Here is a 15,762-nt window from a genome sequence, read left to right as displayed (position 1 = left end):
AATAATAATTTGCCTGCATCGTGTCTCAATGGCTCCACATCACGCAAATTGTTTTGCTTCATAAAAGCTACAGTCGCGAGAAATAATGATTAGGGTAAAAACGTCGACGAAAGGTCACAAGAAGAAGTCTCAAGCAAAGAAGTGGAACTTAGCTAGTGCTACTCGCTCACAAATAGTGCCTCAGCCTAACAGTTCTATATCACAGATCGCCACCATTGTCATGCCGAAATAGCTCAGTTGGGAGAGCGTTAGACTGAAGATCTAAAGGTCCCTGGTTCAAAACCGGAGAGCTCACTTGAGCTCTGAACTGTCCCAGGTTTCGGCATTTTGTTCTTTTCTAGCATATTGCTATTTTTCTTCGCTTACCTGTTTTTACTTGTTTTTTCATTAAAAAATGTCCTTTTGAATATTGGATTGTTTACTTTGTCCGGTTGCTTATTTAGAACTAACACACACATTTTATATGACTTAAAGGCATATTCAGTGATTTGCTCATCAGGAGGATCGTAAAAATCATCAAATTACAGATTATGGCACCTTTGTTAGTCTCATAGATGTGCTAACAAAGCCTGCTAATGGAGATATGTATTAAAGACAAAATAAGACATCTTACATAAATCTGCAATTTAAATTAGCTATATACATACTATTTGAATAGGGTTTATATTTTGTCAATACTGCTGTTTTCCTTTTTCTTCCCAAAATGTTCATTTCAAGAATACCTAACGACGATTTTAATGACTTACCTTTCACTTTTAGGAAATTTAAACACAATTTTCATTTTGTTACACTTTTGCTGGAATCATTGAATATGCCTTTAATATTTGTCAATTTGTGAGGTTTCTTGATGGCTTTTTAAAAGTTTTTATTTGACATTTCGCTGTGTTTTTAATGGCCCACATCCAGAAGAATAACGGATTTGTGAAAAACGTTGACACATGATCTTAATATCATTTGTAAGTTCATTACAAGGAAAAGGCATTTACCATTTCTTTTAAAACGACAACATAATCTATAAAACAAAATTTACAAACAGAAAATCGACCTTGCCAGGACTCGTACCTGGAATCCCCTGATTCGTAGTCAGATGCCTTATCCATTGGGCCACAAGGCCGTTGTGTTTGATTCAATGAGACTTTATTATTAATTTGCCTGCATCGTGTCTCAATGGCTTCACATCACGCAAATTGTTTTGCTTTATAAAAGCTACAGTCGCGAGAAATAATGATTAGGGTATAAACGTCGACGAAAGGTCACAAGAAGAAGTCTCAAGCAAAGAAGTGGAACTTAGCTAGTGCTACTCGCTCACAAATAGCGGGACAAATAGTGCCTCAGCCTCACAGTTCTATATCACAGAGATCGCCGTCATTGTCATGCCGAAATAGCTCAGTTGGGAGAGCGTTAGACTGAAGATCTAAAGGTCCCTGGTTCAAAACCGGAGAGCTCACTCGAGCTCTGAAATGTCCTGGTTTCGGCATTTTTGTTCTTTTCTAGCAGATTCCTATTTTTCTTCGCTTACCTGTTTTTACTTGCTTTTTTCATTTAAAAAATGTCCTTTTGAATATTGGATTGTTTACTTTGTCTGGTTGCTTATTTAGAACTAACACACACATTTTATATGACTTAAAGGCATATTCAGTGATTTGATCATCAGGAGGATCGTAAAAATCATCAAATTACAGATTATGGCACCTTTGATAATCTCATAGACGTGCTAACAAAGCCTGCTAATGGAGATGTGTATTAAAGACAAAATAGGACATCTTACATAAATCTGCAATTTAAATTAGCTATATACATGTATTTGAATAAGGTTTATATTTTGTCAATACTGCTGTTTTCCTTTTTCTTCCCAAAATGTTCATTTCAAAAATACCTAACGACGATTTTAATGACTTACCTTTCACTTTTAGGAGATTTAAACACAATTTTCGTTTTTTTAAACTTTTGCTGGAATCATTGAATATGCCTTTAATATTTATCAATTTGTGAGGTTTCTTGATGGCTTTTTAAAAGTTTTTATTTGACATTTCGCTGTGTTTTTTAATGGCCCACATCCAGAAGAATAACAGATTTGTGAACAATGTTGACACATGATCTTAATAGCATTTGTAAGTTCATTACAAAGAAAAGGCATATAACATTTCTTTTAAAACGACAACATAATCTATAAAACAAAATTTACAAACAAAAAATTGACCTTGCCAGGACTCGAACCTGAATCCCCTGATTCGTAGTCAGATGCCTTATCCATTGGGCCACAAGGCCGTCGTGTTTGATTAAATGAGACCTTATTAATAATTTGCCTGCATCGTGTCTCAATGGCTCCACATCACGCAAATTGTTTTGCTTTATAAAAGCTACAGTCGCGAGAAATAATGATTAGGGTAAAAACGTCGACGAAAGGTCACAAGAAGAAGTCTCAAGCAAAGAAGTGGAACTTAGCTAGTGCTACTCGCTCACAAATAGTGCCTCAGCCTAACAGTTCTATATCACAGATCGCCACCATTGTCATGCCGAAATAGCTCAGTTGGGAGAGCGTTAGACTGAAGATCTAAAGGTCCCTGGTTCAAAACCGGAGAGCTCACTTGAGCTCTGAACTGTCCCGGGTTTCGGCATTTTGTTCTTTTCTAGCATATTGCTATTTTTCTTCGCTTACCTGTTTTACTTGTTTTTTCATTTAAAAATGTCCTTTTGAATATTGGATTGTTTACTTTGTCCGGTTGCTTATTTAGAACTAACACACACATTTTATATGACTTAAAGGCATATTCAGTGATTTGCTCATCAGGAGGATCGTAAAAATCATCAAATTACAGATAATGGCACCTTTGTTAGTCTCATAGATGTGCTAACAAAGCCTGCTAATGGAGATATGTATTAAAGACAAAATAAGACATCTTACATAAATCTGCAATTTAAATTAGCTATATACATACTATTTGAATAGGGTTTATATTTTGTCAATACTGCTGTTTTCCTTTTTCTTCCCAAAATGTTCATTTCAAGAATACCTAACGACGATTTTAATGACTTACCTTTCACTTTTAGGAAATTTAAACACAATTTTCATTTTGTTACACTTTTGCTGGAATCATTGAATATGCCTTTAATATTTGTCAATTTGTGAGGTTTCTTGATGGCTTTTTAAAAGTTTTTATTTGACATTTCGCTGTGTTTTTAATGGCCCACATCCAGAAGAATAACGGATTTGTGAAAAACGTTGACACATGATCTTAATATCATTTGTAAGTTCATTACAAGGAAAAGGCATTTACCATTTCTTTTAAAACGACAACATAATCTATAAAACAAAATTTACAAACAGAAAATCGACCTTGCCAGGACTCGAACCTGGAATCCCCTGATTCGTAGTCAGATGCCTTATCCATTGGGCCACAAGGCCGTTGTGTTTGATTCAATGAGACTTTATTAATAATTTGCCTGCATCGTGTCTCAATGGCTTCACATCACGCAAATTGTTTTGCTTTATAAAAGCTACAGTCGCGAGAAATAATGATTAGGGTATAAACGTCGACGAAAGGTCACAAGAAGAAGTCTCAAGCAAAGAAGTGGAACTTAGCTAGTGCTACTCGCTCACAAATAGCGGGACAAATAGTGCCTCAGCCTCACAGTTCTATATCACAGAGATCGCCGTCATTGTCATGCCGAAATAGCTCAGTTGGGAGAGCGTTAGACTGAAGATCTAAAGGTCCCTGGTTCAAAACCGGAGAGCTCACTCGAGCTCTGAAATGTCCCGGGTTTCGGCATTTTTGTTCTTTTCTAGCAGATTCCTATTTTTCTTCGCTTACCTGTTTTTACTTGCTTTTTTCATTTAAAAAATGTCCTTTTGAATATTGGATTGTTTACTTTGTCCGGTTGCTTATTTAGAACTAACACACACATATTATATGACTTAAAGGCATATTCAGTGATTTGCTCATCAGGAGGATCGTAAAAATCATCAAATTACAGATTATGGCACCTTTGATAGTCTCATAGACGTGCTAACAAAGCCTGCTAATGGAGATATGTATTAAAGAAAAAATAAGACATCTTACACGAATCCGCAATTTAAATTAGCTGTATAAATGAATATGAAAAGAATTTATATTTAGTTAATACTGCTGTTTTCCTTTTTCTTCCCAAAATGTTCATTTCAAAAATACCCAACGATGATTTTAATGACTTACCTTTCACTTTTTGGAGATTTAAACACAATTTTCATTTTGTTACACTTTTACTGGAATCATTGAATATGCTACTCGCTCGCAAATAGTGCCTCACCCTAACAGTTCTATATCACCGAGGTCGCCAACACTGTCATGCCGAAATAGCTCAGTTGGGAGAGCGTTAGACTGAAGATCTAAAGGTCCCTGGTTCAAAACCGGAGAGCTCACTTGAGCTCTGAACTGTCCCGGGTTTCGGCATTTTTGTTCTTTTCTAGCAGATTCCTATTTTTCTTCGCTTACCTGTTTTTACTTGCTTTTTTCATTTAAAAATGTCCTTTTGAATATTGGATTGTTTACTTTGTCCGGTTGCTTATTTAGAACTAACACACCATTTTATATGACTTAAAGGCATATTCAGTGATTTACTCATCAGGAGGATCGTAAAATCATCAAATTACATATTATGGCACCTTTGTTAGTCTCATAGATGTGCTAACAAAGCCTGCTAATGGAGATATGTATTAAAGAAAAAATAAGACATCTTACAAATCTGCAATTTAAATTAGCTATATAAATGAATATGAAAAGGGTTTATATTTTGTCAATACTGCTGTTTTCCTTTTTCTTCCCAAAATGTTCATTTCAAAAATACCCAAACGACGATTTTAATGACTTACCTTTCACTTTTAGGAGATTTAAATACAATTTTCATTTTGTTACACTTTTACTGGAATCATTGAATATGCCTTTAATCCTTGTCAATTTAGGAGGTTTCTTGATGGCCTTTTTTAAAGTTTTTATTTGACATTTCGCTGTTTTTTTAGTGGCCCACATCCAGAAGAATAACGGATTTGTGAAAAATGTTGACACATGATCTTAATAGCATTTGTAAGTTCATTACAAGGAAAAGGTATTTACCATTTCTTTTTAAACGACAACATAATCTATAAAACAAAATTTACAAACAAAAAATCGACCTTGCCAGGACTCGAACCTGGAATCCCCTGATTCGTAGTCAGATGCCTTATCCATTGGGCCACAAGGCCGTTGTTTTTGATTCAAAGAGACTTTATTAATAATTTGCCTGCATCGTGTCTCAATGGCTTCACATCACGCAAATTGTTTTGCTTTATAAAAGCTACAGTCGCGAGAAATAATGATTAGGGTAAAAACGTGGACGAAAGGTCACAAGAAGAAGTCTGAAGCAAAGAAGTGGAACTTAGCTAGTGCTACTCGCTCACAAATAGTGTCTCACACTAACAGTTCTATATCACAGAGGTCGCCAACATTGTCATGCCGAAATAGCTCAGTTGGGAGAGCGTTAGACTGAAGATCTAAAGGTCCCTGGTTCAAAACCGGAGAGCTTACTTGAGCTTTGAACTGTCCCGGGTTTCGGCATTTTTGTTCTTTTCTAGCAGATTGCTATTTTTCTTCGCTTACCTGTTTTACTTGCTTTTTTCATTTAAAAAATGTCCTCTTGAATATTGGATTGTTTACTTTGTCCGGTTGCTTATTTAGAACTAACACACCATTTTATATGACTTAAAGGCATATTCAGTGATTTACTCATCAGGAGGATCGTAAAATCATCAAATTACAGATGATGGCACCTTTGTTAGTCTCATAGTTCAGTTCAGTTCAGTTCAGTTTTATTTTCATCTCAACACACATACATATAAATAACATGATATAGAAAAAAAACATTTTGTAATAAATTAGCAACAATGCAATGCCAAATAATTTACAATTGAGATACCAATATTAATATTACAAAATAATATTTTAATAATGTGGTATGAGAGATGTGGATGCCACAGAAACGCAAAGCGTGTAAAGTTGTGGCACCCATTTGATGGTTTCAGACAAGTCTATAGCTTCATAGATGTGCTAACAAAGCCTGCTAATGGAGATATGTATTAAAGAAAAAATAAGACATCTTACATAAATAAATCCGCAATTTAAATTAGCTATATAAATGAATATGAAAAGAGTTTATATTTAGTCAATACTGCTGTTTTCTTTTTCTTCCCAAAATGTTCATTTCAAAAATACCCAACGACGATTTTAATGACTTACCTTTCACTTTTAGGAGATTTAAACACAATTTTCATTTTGTTACACTTTTACTGGAATCATTGAATATGCCTTTAATCTTTGTCAATTTGTGAGGTTTCTTGATGGCTTTTTAAAGTTTTTATTTGACATTTCGCTGTGTTTTTAATGGCCCACATCCAGAAGAATAACGGATTTGTGAAAAATGTTGACACATGATCTTAATAGCATTTGTAAGTTCATTACAAGGAAAAGGCATTTACCATTTCTTTTAAAACGACAACATAATCTATAAAACAAAATTTACAAACAAAAAAACGACCTTGCCAGGACTCGAACCTGGAATCCCCTGATTCGTAGTCAGATGCCTTATCCATTGGGCCACAAGGCTGTTGTGTTTGATTCAGTGAGACTTTATTAATAATTTGCCTGCATCGTGTCTCAATGGCTCCACATCACGCAAATTGTTTTGCTTTATAAAAGCCACAGTCGCGAGAATTAATGATTAGGGTAAAAACGTCGACGAAAGGTCACAAGAAGAAGTCTCAAGCAAAGAAGTGGAACTTAGCTAGTGCTACTCGCTCACAAATAGTGCCTCAGCCTAACAGTTCTATATCACAGAGATCGCCGTCATTGTCATGCCGAAATAGCTCAGCTGGGAGAGCGTTAGACTGAAGATCTAAAGGTCCCTGTTTCAAAACCGGAGAGCTCACTTGAGTTCTGAACTGTCCCGGGTTTCGGCATTTTTGTTCTCTTCTAGCAGATTGCTATAACGGATTTGTGAAAAATGTTGACACATGATCTTAATAGCATTTGTAAGTTCATTACAAGGAAAAGGCATTTACCATTTCTTTTAAAACGACAACATAATCTATAAAACAAAATTTACAAACAAAAAATCGAACTTGCCAGGACTCGAACCTGGAATCCCCTGATTCGTAGTCAGATGCCTTATCCATTGGGCCACAAGGCCGTTGTTTTTGATTCAAAGAGACTTTATTAATAATTTGCCTGCATCGTGTCTCAATGGCTTCACATCACGCAAATTGTTTTGCTTTATAAAAGCTACAGTCGCGAGAAATAATGATTAGGGTAAAAACGTGGACGAAAGGTCACAAGAAGAAGTCTGAAGCAAAGAAGTGGAACTTAGCTAGTGCTACTCGCTCACAAATAGTGTCTCACACTAACAGTTCTATATCACAGAGGTCGCCAACATTGTCATGCCGAAATAGCTCAGTTGGGAGAGCGTTAGACTGAAGATCTAAAGGTCCCTGGTTCAAAACCGGAGAGCTCACTTGAGCTTTGAACTGTCCCGGGTTTCGGCATTTTTGTTCTTTTCTAGCAGATTGCTATTTTTCTTCGCTTACCTGTTTTACTTGCTTTTTTCATTTAAAAAATGTCCTCTTGAATATTGGATTGTTTACTTTGTCCGGTTGCTTATTTAGAACTAACACACCATTTTATATGACTTAAAGGCATATTCAGTGATTTACTCATCAGGAGGATCGTAAAATCATCAAATTACAGATTATGGCACCTTTGTTAGTCTCATAGTTCAGTTCAGTTCAGTTCAGTTTTATTTTCATCTCAACACACATACATATAAATAACATGATATAGAAAAAACCATTTTGTAATAAATTAGCAACAATGCAATGCCAAATAATTTACAATTGAGATACCAATATTAATATTACAAAATAATATTTTAATAATGTGGTATGAGAGATGTGGATGCCACAGAAACGCAAAGCGTGTAAAGTTGTGGCACCCATTTGATGGTTACAGACAAGTCTATAGCTTCATAGATGTGCTAACAAAGCCTGCTAATGGAGATATGTATTAAAGAAAAAATAAGACATCTTACATAAATAAATCCGCAATTTAAATTAGCTATATAAATGAATATGAAAAGAGTTTATATTTAGTCAATACTGCTGTTTTCCTTTTTCTTCCCAAAATGTTCATTTCAAAAATACCCAACGACGATTTTAATGACTTACCTTTCACTTTTAGGAGATTTAACCACAATTTTCATTTTGTTACACTTTTACTGGAATCATTGAATATGCCTTTAATCTTTGTCAATTTGTGAGGTTTCTTGATGGCTTTTTTAAAGTTTTTATTTGACATTTCGCTGTGTTTTTAATGGCCCACATCCAGAAGAATAACGGATTTGTGAAAAATGTTGACACATGATCTTAATAGCATTTGTAAGTTCATTACAAGGAAAAGGCATTTACCATTTCTTTTAAAACGACAACATAATCTATAAAACAAAATTTACAAACAAAAAAACGACCTTGCCAGGACTCGAACCTGGAATCCCCTGATTCGTAGTCAGATGCCTTATCCATTGGGCCACAAGGCCGTTGTGTTTGATTCAGTGAGACTTTATTAATAATTTGCCTGCATCGTGTCTCAATGGCTCCACATCACGCAAATTGTTTTGCTTTATAAAAGCCACAGTCGCGAGAATTAATGATTAGGGTAAAAACGTCGACGAAAGGTCACAAGAAGAAGTCTCAAGCAAAGAAGTGGAACTTAGCTAGTGCTACTCGCTCACAAATAGTGCCTCAGCCTAACAGTTCTATATCACAGAGATCGCCGTCATTGTCATGCCGAAATAGCTCAGCTGGGAGAGCGTTAGACTGAAGATCTAAAGGTCCCTGGTTCAAAACCGGAGAGCTCACTTGAGTTCTGAACTGTCCCGGGTTTCGGCATTTTTGTTCTCTTCTAGCAGATTGCTATAACGGATTTGTGAAAAATGTTGACACATGATCTTAATAGCATTTGTAAGTTCATTACAAGGAAAAGGCATTTACCATTTCTTTTAAAACGACAACATAATCTATAAAACAAAATTTACAAACAAAAAATCGACCTTGCCAGGACTCGAACCTGGAATCCCCTGATTCGTAGTCAGATGCCTTATCCATTGGGCCACAAGGCCGTTGTTTTTGATTCAAAGAGACTTTATTAATAATTTGCCTGCATCGTGTCTCAATGGCTTCACATCACGCAAATTGTTTTGCTTTATAAAAGCTACAGTCGCGAGAAATAATGATTAGGGTAAAAACGTGGACGAAAGGTCACAAGAAGAAGTCTGAAGCAAAGAAGTGGAACTTAGCTAGTGCTACTCGCTCACAAATAGTGTCTCACACTAACAGTTCTATATCACAGAGGTCGCCAACATTGTCATGCCGAAATAGCTCAGTTGGGAGAGCGTTAGACTGAAGATCTAAAGGTCCCTGGTTCAAAACCGGAGAGCTCACTTGAGCTTTGAACTGTCCCGGGTTTCGGCATTTTGTTCTTTTCTAGCAGATTGCTATTTTTCTTCGCTTACCTGTTTTACTTGCTTTTTTCATTTAAAAAATGTCCTCTTGAATATTGGATTGTTTACTTTGTCCGGTTGCTTATTTAGAACTAACACACCATTTTATATGACTTAAAGGCATATTCAGTGATTTACTCATCAGGAGGATCGTAAAATCATCAAATTACAGATTATGGCACCTTTGTTAGTCTCATAGTTCAGTTCAGTTCAGTTCAGTTTTATTTTCATCTCAACACACATACATATAAATAACATGATATAGAAAAAAACCATTTTGTAATAAATTAGCAACAATGCAATGCCAAATAATTTACAATTGAGATACCAATATTAATATTACAAAATAATATTTTAATATTGTGGTATGAGAGATGTGGATGCCACAGAAACGCAAAGCGTGTAAAGTTGTGGCACCCATTTGATGGTTACAGACAAGTCTATAGCTTCATAGATGTGCTAACAAAGCCTGCTAATGGAGATATGTATTAAAGAAAAAATAAGACATCTTACATAAATAAATCCGCAATTTAAATTAGCTATATAAATGAATATGAAAAGAGTTTATATTTAGTCAATACTGCTGTTTTCCTTTTTCTTCCCAAAATGTTCATTTCAAAAATACCCAACGACGATTTTAATGACTTACCTTTCACTTTTAGGAGATTTAAACACAATTTTTATTTTGTTACACTTTTACTGGAATCATTGAATATGCCTTTAATCTTTGTCAATTTGTGAGGTTTCTTGATGGCTTTTTTAAAGTTTTTATTTGACATTTCGCTGTGTTTTTAATGGCCCACATCCAGAAGAATAACGGATTTTTGAAAAATGTTGACACATGATCTTAATAGCATTTGTAAGTTCATTACAAGGAAAAGGCATTTACCATTTCTTTTAAAACGACAACATAATCTATAAAACAAAATTTACAAACAAAAAAACGACCTTGCCAGGACTCGAACCTGGAATCCCCTGATTCGTAGTCAGATGCCTTATCCATTGGGCCACAAGGCCGTTGTGTTTGATTCAGTGAGACTTTATTAATAATTTGCCTGCATCGTGTCTCAATGGCTCCACATCACGCAAATTGTTTTGCTTTATAAAAGCCACAGTCGCGAGAATTAATGATTAGGGTAAAAACGTCGACGAAAGGTCACAAGAAGAAGTCTCAAGCAAAGAAGTGGAACTTAGCTAGTGCTACTCGCTCACAAATAGTGCCTCAGCCTAACAGTTCTATATCACAGAGATCGCCGTCATTGTCATGCCGAAATAGCTCAGCTGGGAGAGCGTTAGACTGAAGATCTAAAGGTCCCTGGTTCAAAACCGGAGAGCTCACTTGAGTTCTGAACTGTCCCGGGTTTCGGCATTTTGTTCTCTTCTAGCAGATTGCTATAACGGATTTGTAAAAATGTTGACACATGATCTTAATAGCATTTGTAAGTTCATTACAAGGAAAAGGCATTTACCATTTCTTTTAAAACGACAACATAATCTATAAAACAAAATTTACAAACAAAAAATCGACCTTGCCAGGACTCGAACCTGGAATCCCCTGATTCGTAGTCAGATGCCTTATCCATTGGGCCACAAGGCCGTCGTTTTTGATTCAAAGAGACTTTATTAATAATTTGCCTGCATCGTGTCTCAATGGCTTCACATCACGCAAATTGTTTTGCTTTATAAAAGCTACAGTCGCGAGAAATAATGATTAGGGTAAAAACGTGGACGAAAGGTCACAAGAAGAAGTCTGAAGCAAAGAAGTGGAACTTAGCTAGTGCTACTCGCTCACAAATAGTGTCTCACACTAACAGTTCTATATCACAGAGGTCGCCAACATTGTCATGCCGAAATAGCTCAGTTGGGAGAGCGTTAGACTGAAGATCTAAAGGTCCCTGGTTCAAAACCGGAGAGCTCACTTGAGCTTTGAACTGTCCCGGATTTCGGCATTTTTGTTCTTTTCTAGCAGATTGCTATTTTACTTCGCTTACCTGTTTTACTTGCTTTTTCATTTAAAAAATGTCCTCTTGAATATTGGATTGTTTACTTTGTCCGGTTGCTTATTTAGAACTAACACACCATTTTATATGACTTAAAGGCATATTCAGTGATTTACTCATCAGGAGGATCGTAAAATCATCAAATTACAGATTATGGCACCTTTGTTAGTCTCATAGTTCAGTTCAGTTCAGTTCAGTTTTTTTTTCATCTCAACACACATACATATAAATAACATGATATAGAAAAAAAAAACATTTTGTAATAAATTAGCAACAATGCAATGCCAAATAATTTACAATTGAGATACCAATATTAATATTACAAAATAATATTTTAATAATGTGGTATGAGAGATGTGGATGCCACAGAAACGCAAAGCGTGTAAAGTTGTGGCACCCATTTGATGGTTACAGACAAGTCTATAGCTTCATAGATGTGCTAACAAAGCCTGCTAATGGAGATATGTATTAAAGAAAAAAAATAAGACATCTTACATAAATAAATCCGCAATTTAAATTAGCTATATAAATGAATATGAAAAGAGTTTATATTTAGTCAATACTGCTGTTTTCCTTTTTCTTCCCAAAATGTTCATTTCAAAAATACCCAACGACGATTTTAATGACTTACCTTTCACTTTTAGGAGATTTAAACACAATTTTCATTTTGTTACACTTTTACTGGAATCATTGAATATGCCTTTAATCTTTGTCAATTTGTGAGGTTTCTTGATGGCTTTTTAAAGTTTTTATTTGACATTTCGCTGTGTTTTTAATGGCCCACATCCAGAAGAATAACGGATTTGTGAAAAATGTTGACACATGATCTTAATAGCATTTGTAAGTTTATTACAAGGAAAAGGCATTTACCATTTCTTTTAAAACGACAACATAATCTATAAAACAAAATTTACAAACAAAAAAACGACCTTGCCAGGACTCGAACCTGGAATCCCCTGATTCGTAGTCAGATGCCTTATCCATTGGGCCACAAGGCCGTTGTGTTTGATTCAGTGAGACTTTATTAATAATTTGCCTGCATCGTGTCTCAATGGCTCCACATCACGCAAATTGTTTTGCTTTATAAAAGCCACAGTCGCGAGAATTAATGATTAGGGTAAAAACGTCGACGAAAGGTCACAAGAAGAAGTCTCAAGCAAAGAAGTGGAACTTAGCTAGTGCTACTCGCTCACAAATAGTGCCTCAGCCTAACAGTTCTATATCACAGAGATCGCCGTCATTGTCATGCCGAAATAGCTCAGCTGGGAGAGCGTTAGACTGAAGATCTAAAGGTCCCTGGTTCAAAACCGGAGAGCTCACTTGAGTTCTGAACTGTCCCGGGTTTCGGCATGTTTGTTCTCTTCTAGCAGATTGCTATAACGGATTTGTGAAAAATGTTGACACATGATCTTAATAGTATTTGTAAGTTCATTACAAGGAAAAGGCATTTACCATTTCTTTTAAAACGACAACATAATCTATAAAACAAAATTTACAAACAAAAAATCGACCTTGCCAGGACTCGAACCTGGAATCCCCTGATTCGTAGTCAGATGCCTTATCCATTGGGCCACAAGGCCGTTGTTTTTGATTCAAAGAGACTTTATTAATAATTTGCCTGCATCGTGTCTCAATGGCTTCACATCACGCAAATTGTTTTGCTTTATAAAAGCTACAGTCGCGAGAAATAATGATTAGGGTAAAACGTGGACGAAAGGTCACAAGAAGAAGTCTGAAGCAAAGAAGTGGAACTTAGCTAGTGCTACTCGCTCACAAATAGTGTCTCACACTAACAGTTCTATATCACAGAGGTCGCCAACATTGTCATGCCGAAATAGCTCAGTTGGGAGAGCGTTAGACTGAAGATCTAAAGGTCCCTGGTTCAAAACCGGAGAGCTCACTTGAGCTTTGAACTGTCCCGGGTTTCGGCATTTTTGTTCTTTTCTAGCAGATTGCTATTTTTCTTCGCTTACCTGTTTTACTTGCTTTTTTCATTTAAAAAATGTCCTCTTGAATATTGGATTGTTTACTTTGTCCGTTTGCTTATTTAGAACTAACACACCATTTTATATGACTTAAAGGCATATTCAGTGATTTACTCATTAGGAGGATCGTAAAATCATCAAATTACAGATTATGGCACCTTTGTTAGTCTCATAGTTCAGTTCAGTTCAGTTCAGTTTTATTTTCATCTCAACACACATACATATAAATAACATGATATAGAAAAAAACCATTTTGTAATAAATTAGCAACAATGCAATGCCAAATAATTTACAATTGAGATACCAATATTAATATTACAAAATAATATTTTAATAATGTGGTATGAAAGATATGGATGCCTCAGAAACGCAAAGCGTGTAAAGTTGTGGCACCCATTTGATGGTTACAGACAAGTCTATAGCTTCATAGATGTGCTAACAAAGCCTGCTAATGGAGATATGTATTAAAGAAAAAAAAAAAGACATCTTACATAAATAAATCCGCAATTTAAATTAGCTATATAAATGAATATGAAAAGAGTTTATATTTAGTCAATACTGCTGTTTTCCTTTTTCTTCCCAAAATGTTCATTTCAAAAATACCCAACGACGATTTTAATGACTTACCTTTCACTTTTAGGAGATTTAAACACAATTTTCATTTTGTTACACTTTTACTGGAATCATTGAATATGCCTTTAATCTTTGTCAATTTGTGAGGTTTCTTGATGGCTTTTTTAAAGTTTTTATTTGACATTTCGCTGTGTTTTTAATGGCCCACATCCAGAAGAATAACGGATTTGTGAAAAATGTTGACACATGATCTTAATAGCATTTGTAAGTTTATTACAAGGAAAAGGCATTTACCATTTCTTTTAAAACGACAACATAATCTATAAAACAAAATTTACAAACAAAAAAACGACCTTGCCAGGACTCGAACCTGGAATCCCCTGATTCGTAGTCAGATGCCTTATCCATTGGGCCACAAGGCCGTTGTGTTTGATTCAGTGAGACTTTATTAATAATTTGCCTGCATCGTGTCTCAATGGCTCCACATCACGCAAATTGTTTTGCTTTATAAAAGCCACAGTCGCGAGAATTAATGATTAGGGTAAAAACGTCGACGAAAGGTCACAAGAAGAAGTCTCAAGCAAAGAAGTGGAACTTAGCTAGTGCTACTCGCTCACAAATAGTGCCTCAGCCTAACAGTTCTATATCACAGAGATCGCCGTCATTGTCATGCCGAAATAGCTCAGCTGGGAGAGCGTTAGACTGAAGATCTAAAGGTCCCTGGTTCAAAGCCGGAGAGCTCACTTGAGTTCTGAACTGTCCCGGGTTTCGGCATTTTGTTCTCTTCTAGCAGATTGCTATAACGGATTTGTGAAAAATGTTGACACATGATCTTAATAGTATTTGTAAGTTCATTACAAGGAAAAGGCATTTACCATTTCTTTTAAAACGACAACATAATCTATAAAACAAAATTTACAAACAAAAATCGACCTTGCCAGGACTCGAACCTGGAATCCCCTGATTCGTAGTCAGATGCCTTATCCATTGGGCCACAAGGCCGTTGTTTTTGATTCAAAGAGACTTTATTAATAATTTGCCTGCATCGTGTCTCAATGGCTTCACATCACGCAAATTGTTTTGCTTTATAAAAGCTACAGTCGCGAGAAATAATGATTAGGGTAAAAACGTGGACGAAAGGTCACAAGAAGAAGTCTGAAGCAAAGAAGTGGAACTTAGCTAGTGCTACTCGCTCACAAATAGTGTCTCACACTAACAGTTCTATATCACAGAGGTCGCCAACATTGTCATGCCGAAATAGCTCAGTTGGGAGAGCGTTAGACTGAAGATCTAAAGGTCCCTGGTTCAAAACCGGAGAGCTCACTTGAGCTTTGAACTGTCCCGGGTTTCGGCATTTTTGTTCTTTTCTAGCAGATTGCTATTTTTCTTCGCTTACCTGTTTTACTTGCTTTTTTCATTTAAAAAATGTCCTCTTGAATATTGGATTGTTTACTTTGTCCGTTTGCTTATTTAGAACTAACACACCATTTTATATGACTTAAAGGCATATTCAGTGATTTACTCATTAGGAGGATCGTAAAATCATCAAATTACAGATTATGGCACCTTTGTTAGTCTCATAGTTCAGTTCAGTTCAGTTCAGTTTTATTTTCATCTCAACACACATACATATAAATAACATGATA

General features: G+C 35.7%; 29 non-coding genes across 29 annotated transcripts; 15 read left to right on the top strand and 14 right to left on the bottom strand.

The window, feature by feature from the left end:
• Positions 1–222: 222 nt before the first annotated feature.
• On the top strand, positions 223–325 carry Trnaf-gaa (transfer RNA phenylalanine (anticodon GAA)). The gene has a single exon. It is a non-coding gene; the product is annotated as a tRNA-Phe (tRNA).
• Positions 326–1,041: 716 nt separating this feature from the next.
• On the bottom strand, positions 1,042–1,114 carry Trnar-acg (transfer RNA arginine (anticodon ACG)). The gene has a single exon. It is a non-coding gene; the product is annotated as a tRNA-Arg (tRNA).
• Positions 1,115–1,375: 261 nt separating this feature from the next.
• Trnaf-gaa (transfer RNA phenylalanine (anticodon GAA)) lies at positions 1,376–1,477 on the top strand. The gene has a single exon. It is a non-coding gene; the product is annotated as a tRNA-Phe (tRNA).
• A 719-nt stretch (positions 1,478–2,196) lies between these two features.
• On the bottom strand, positions 2,197–2,268 carry Trnar-acg (transfer RNA arginine (anticodon ACG)). Its single transcript has one exon. It is a non-coding gene; the product is annotated as a tRNA-Arg (tRNA).
• A 247-nt stretch (positions 2,269–2,515) lies between these two features.
• Trnaf-gaa (transfer RNA phenylalanine (anticodon GAA)) lies at positions 2,516–2,618 on the top strand. Its single transcript has one exon. It is a non-coding gene; the product is annotated as a tRNA-Phe (tRNA).
• Positions 2,619–3,333: 715 nt separating this feature from the next.
• Positions 3,334–3,406, bottom strand: Trnar-acg (transfer RNA arginine (anticodon ACG)). The gene has a single exon. It is a non-coding gene; the product is annotated as a tRNA-Arg (tRNA).
• A 261-nt stretch (positions 3,407–3,667) lies between these two features.
• On the top strand, positions 3,668–3,770 carry Trnaf-gaa (transfer RNA phenylalanine (anticodon GAA)). The gene has a single exon. It is a non-coding gene; the product is annotated as a tRNA-Phe (tRNA).
• A 557-nt stretch (positions 3,771–4,327) lies between these two features.
• On the top strand, positions 4,328–4,430 carry Trnaf-gaa (transfer RNA phenylalanine (anticodon GAA)). Its single transcript has one exon. It is a non-coding gene; the product is annotated as a tRNA-Phe (tRNA).
• Positions 4,431–5,145: 715 nt separating this feature from the next.
• Trnar-acg (transfer RNA arginine (anticodon ACG)) lies at positions 5,146–5,218 on the bottom strand. The gene has a single exon. It is a non-coding gene; the product is annotated as a tRNA-Arg (tRNA).
• Positions 5,219–5,467: 249 nt separating this feature from the next.
• Trnaf-gaa (transfer RNA phenylalanine (anticodon GAA)) lies at positions 5,468–5,570 on the top strand. Its single transcript has one exon. It is a non-coding gene; the product is annotated as a tRNA-Phe (tRNA).
• Positions 5,571–6,542: 972 nt separating this feature from the next.
• On the bottom strand, positions 6,543–6,615 carry Trnar-acg (transfer RNA arginine (anticodon ACG)). The gene has a single exon. It is a non-coding gene; the product is annotated as a tRNA-Arg (tRNA).
• Positions 6,616–6,864: 249 nt separating this feature from the next.
• Trnaf-gaa (transfer RNA phenylalanine (anticodon GAA)) lies at positions 6,865–6,967 on the top strand. The gene has a single exon. It is a non-coding gene; the product is annotated as a tRNA-Phe (tRNA).
• Positions 6,968–7,124: 157 nt separating this feature from the next.
• Trnar-acg (transfer RNA arginine (anticodon ACG)) lies at positions 7,125–7,197 on the bottom strand. The gene has a single exon. It is a non-coding gene; the product is annotated as a tRNA-Arg (tRNA).
• Positions 7,198–7,446: 249 nt separating this feature from the next.
• Positions 7,447–7,549, top strand: Trnaf-gaa (transfer RNA phenylalanine (anticodon GAA)). Its single transcript has one exon. It is a non-coding gene; the product is annotated as a tRNA-Phe (tRNA).
• Positions 7,550–8,522: 973 nt separating this feature from the next.
• On the bottom strand, positions 8,523–8,595 carry Trnar-acg (transfer RNA arginine (anticodon ACG)). The gene has a single exon. It is a non-coding gene; the product is annotated as a tRNA-Arg (tRNA).
• Positions 8,596–8,844: 249 nt separating this feature from the next.
• On the top strand, positions 8,845–8,947 carry Trnaf-gaa (transfer RNA phenylalanine (anticodon GAA)). Its single transcript has one exon. It is a non-coding gene; the product is annotated as a tRNA-Phe (tRNA).
• Positions 8,948–9,104: 157 nt separating this feature from the next.
• Trnar-acg (transfer RNA arginine (anticodon ACG)) lies at positions 9,105–9,177 on the bottom strand. The gene has a single exon. It is a non-coding gene; the product is annotated as a tRNA-Arg (tRNA).
• Positions 9,178–9,426: 249 nt separating this feature from the next.
• Positions 9,427–9,529, top strand: Trnaf-gaa (transfer RNA phenylalanine (anticodon GAA)). Its single transcript has one exon. It is a non-coding gene; the product is annotated as a tRNA-Phe (tRNA).
• A 973-nt stretch (positions 9,530–10,502) lies between these two features.
• On the bottom strand, positions 10,503–10,575 carry Trnar-acg (transfer RNA arginine (anticodon ACG)). Its single transcript has one exon. It is a non-coding gene; the product is annotated as a tRNA-Arg (tRNA).
• Positions 10,576–10,824: 249 nt separating this feature from the next.
• On the top strand, positions 10,825–10,927 carry Trnaf-gaa (transfer RNA phenylalanine (anticodon GAA)). Its single transcript has one exon. It is a non-coding gene; the product is annotated as a tRNA-Phe (tRNA).
• A 155-nt stretch (positions 10,928–11,082) lies between these two features.
• Positions 11,083–11,155, bottom strand: Trnar-acg (transfer RNA arginine (anticodon ACG)). The gene has a single exon. It is a non-coding gene; the product is annotated as a tRNA-Arg (tRNA).
• Positions 11,156–12,483: 1,328 nt separating this feature from the next.
• Trnar-acg (transfer RNA arginine (anticodon ACG)) lies at positions 12,484–12,556 on the bottom strand. Its single transcript has one exon. It is a non-coding gene; the product is annotated as a tRNA-Arg (tRNA).
• A 249-nt stretch (positions 12,557–12,805) lies between these two features.
• Trnaf-gaa (transfer RNA phenylalanine (anticodon GAA)) lies at positions 12,806–12,908 on the top strand. Its single transcript has one exon. It is a non-coding gene; the product is annotated as a tRNA-Phe (tRNA).
• A 157-nt stretch (positions 12,909–13,065) lies between these two features.
• Trnar-acg (transfer RNA arginine (anticodon ACG)) lies at positions 13,066–13,138 on the bottom strand. Its single transcript has one exon. It is a non-coding gene; the product is annotated as a tRNA-Arg (tRNA).
• A 248-nt stretch (positions 13,139–13,386) lies between these two features.
• Trnaf-gaa (transfer RNA phenylalanine (anticodon GAA)) lies at positions 13,387–13,489 on the top strand. The gene has a single exon. It is a non-coding gene; the product is annotated as a tRNA-Phe (tRNA).
• A 976-nt stretch (positions 13,490–14,465) lies between these two features.
• Trnar-acg (transfer RNA arginine (anticodon ACG)) lies at positions 14,466–14,538 on the bottom strand. The gene has a single exon. It is a non-coding gene; the product is annotated as a tRNA-Arg (tRNA).
• Positions 14,539–14,787: 249 nt separating this feature from the next.
• Positions 14,788–14,890, top strand: Trnaf-gaa (transfer RNA phenylalanine (anticodon GAA)). The gene has a single exon. It is a non-coding gene; the product is annotated as a tRNA-Phe (tRNA).
• A 155-nt stretch (positions 14,891–15,045) lies between these two features.
• Positions 15,046–15,118, bottom strand: Trnar-acg (transfer RNA arginine (anticodon ACG)). Its single transcript has one exon. It is a non-coding gene; the product is annotated as a tRNA-Arg (tRNA).
• Positions 15,119–15,367: 249 nt separating this feature from the next.
• Trnaf-gaa (transfer RNA phenylalanine (anticodon GAA)) lies at positions 15,368–15,470 on the top strand. The gene has a single exon. It is a non-coding gene; the product is annotated as a tRNA-Phe (tRNA).
• Positions 15,471–15,762: the final 292 nt, after the last annotated feature.

The sequence above is a fragment of the Amphiura filiformis genome, chromosome 8, assembly GCF_039555335.1.
Source record: "Amphiura filiformis chromosome 8, Afil_fr2py, whole genome shotgun sequence".
Lineage (NCBI taxonomy): Eukaryota > Metazoa > Echinodermata > Ophiuroidea > Amphilepidida > Amphiuridae > Amphiura > Amphiura filiformis.
This window is presented reverse-complemented; position numbering and strand designations above follow the sequence as displayed.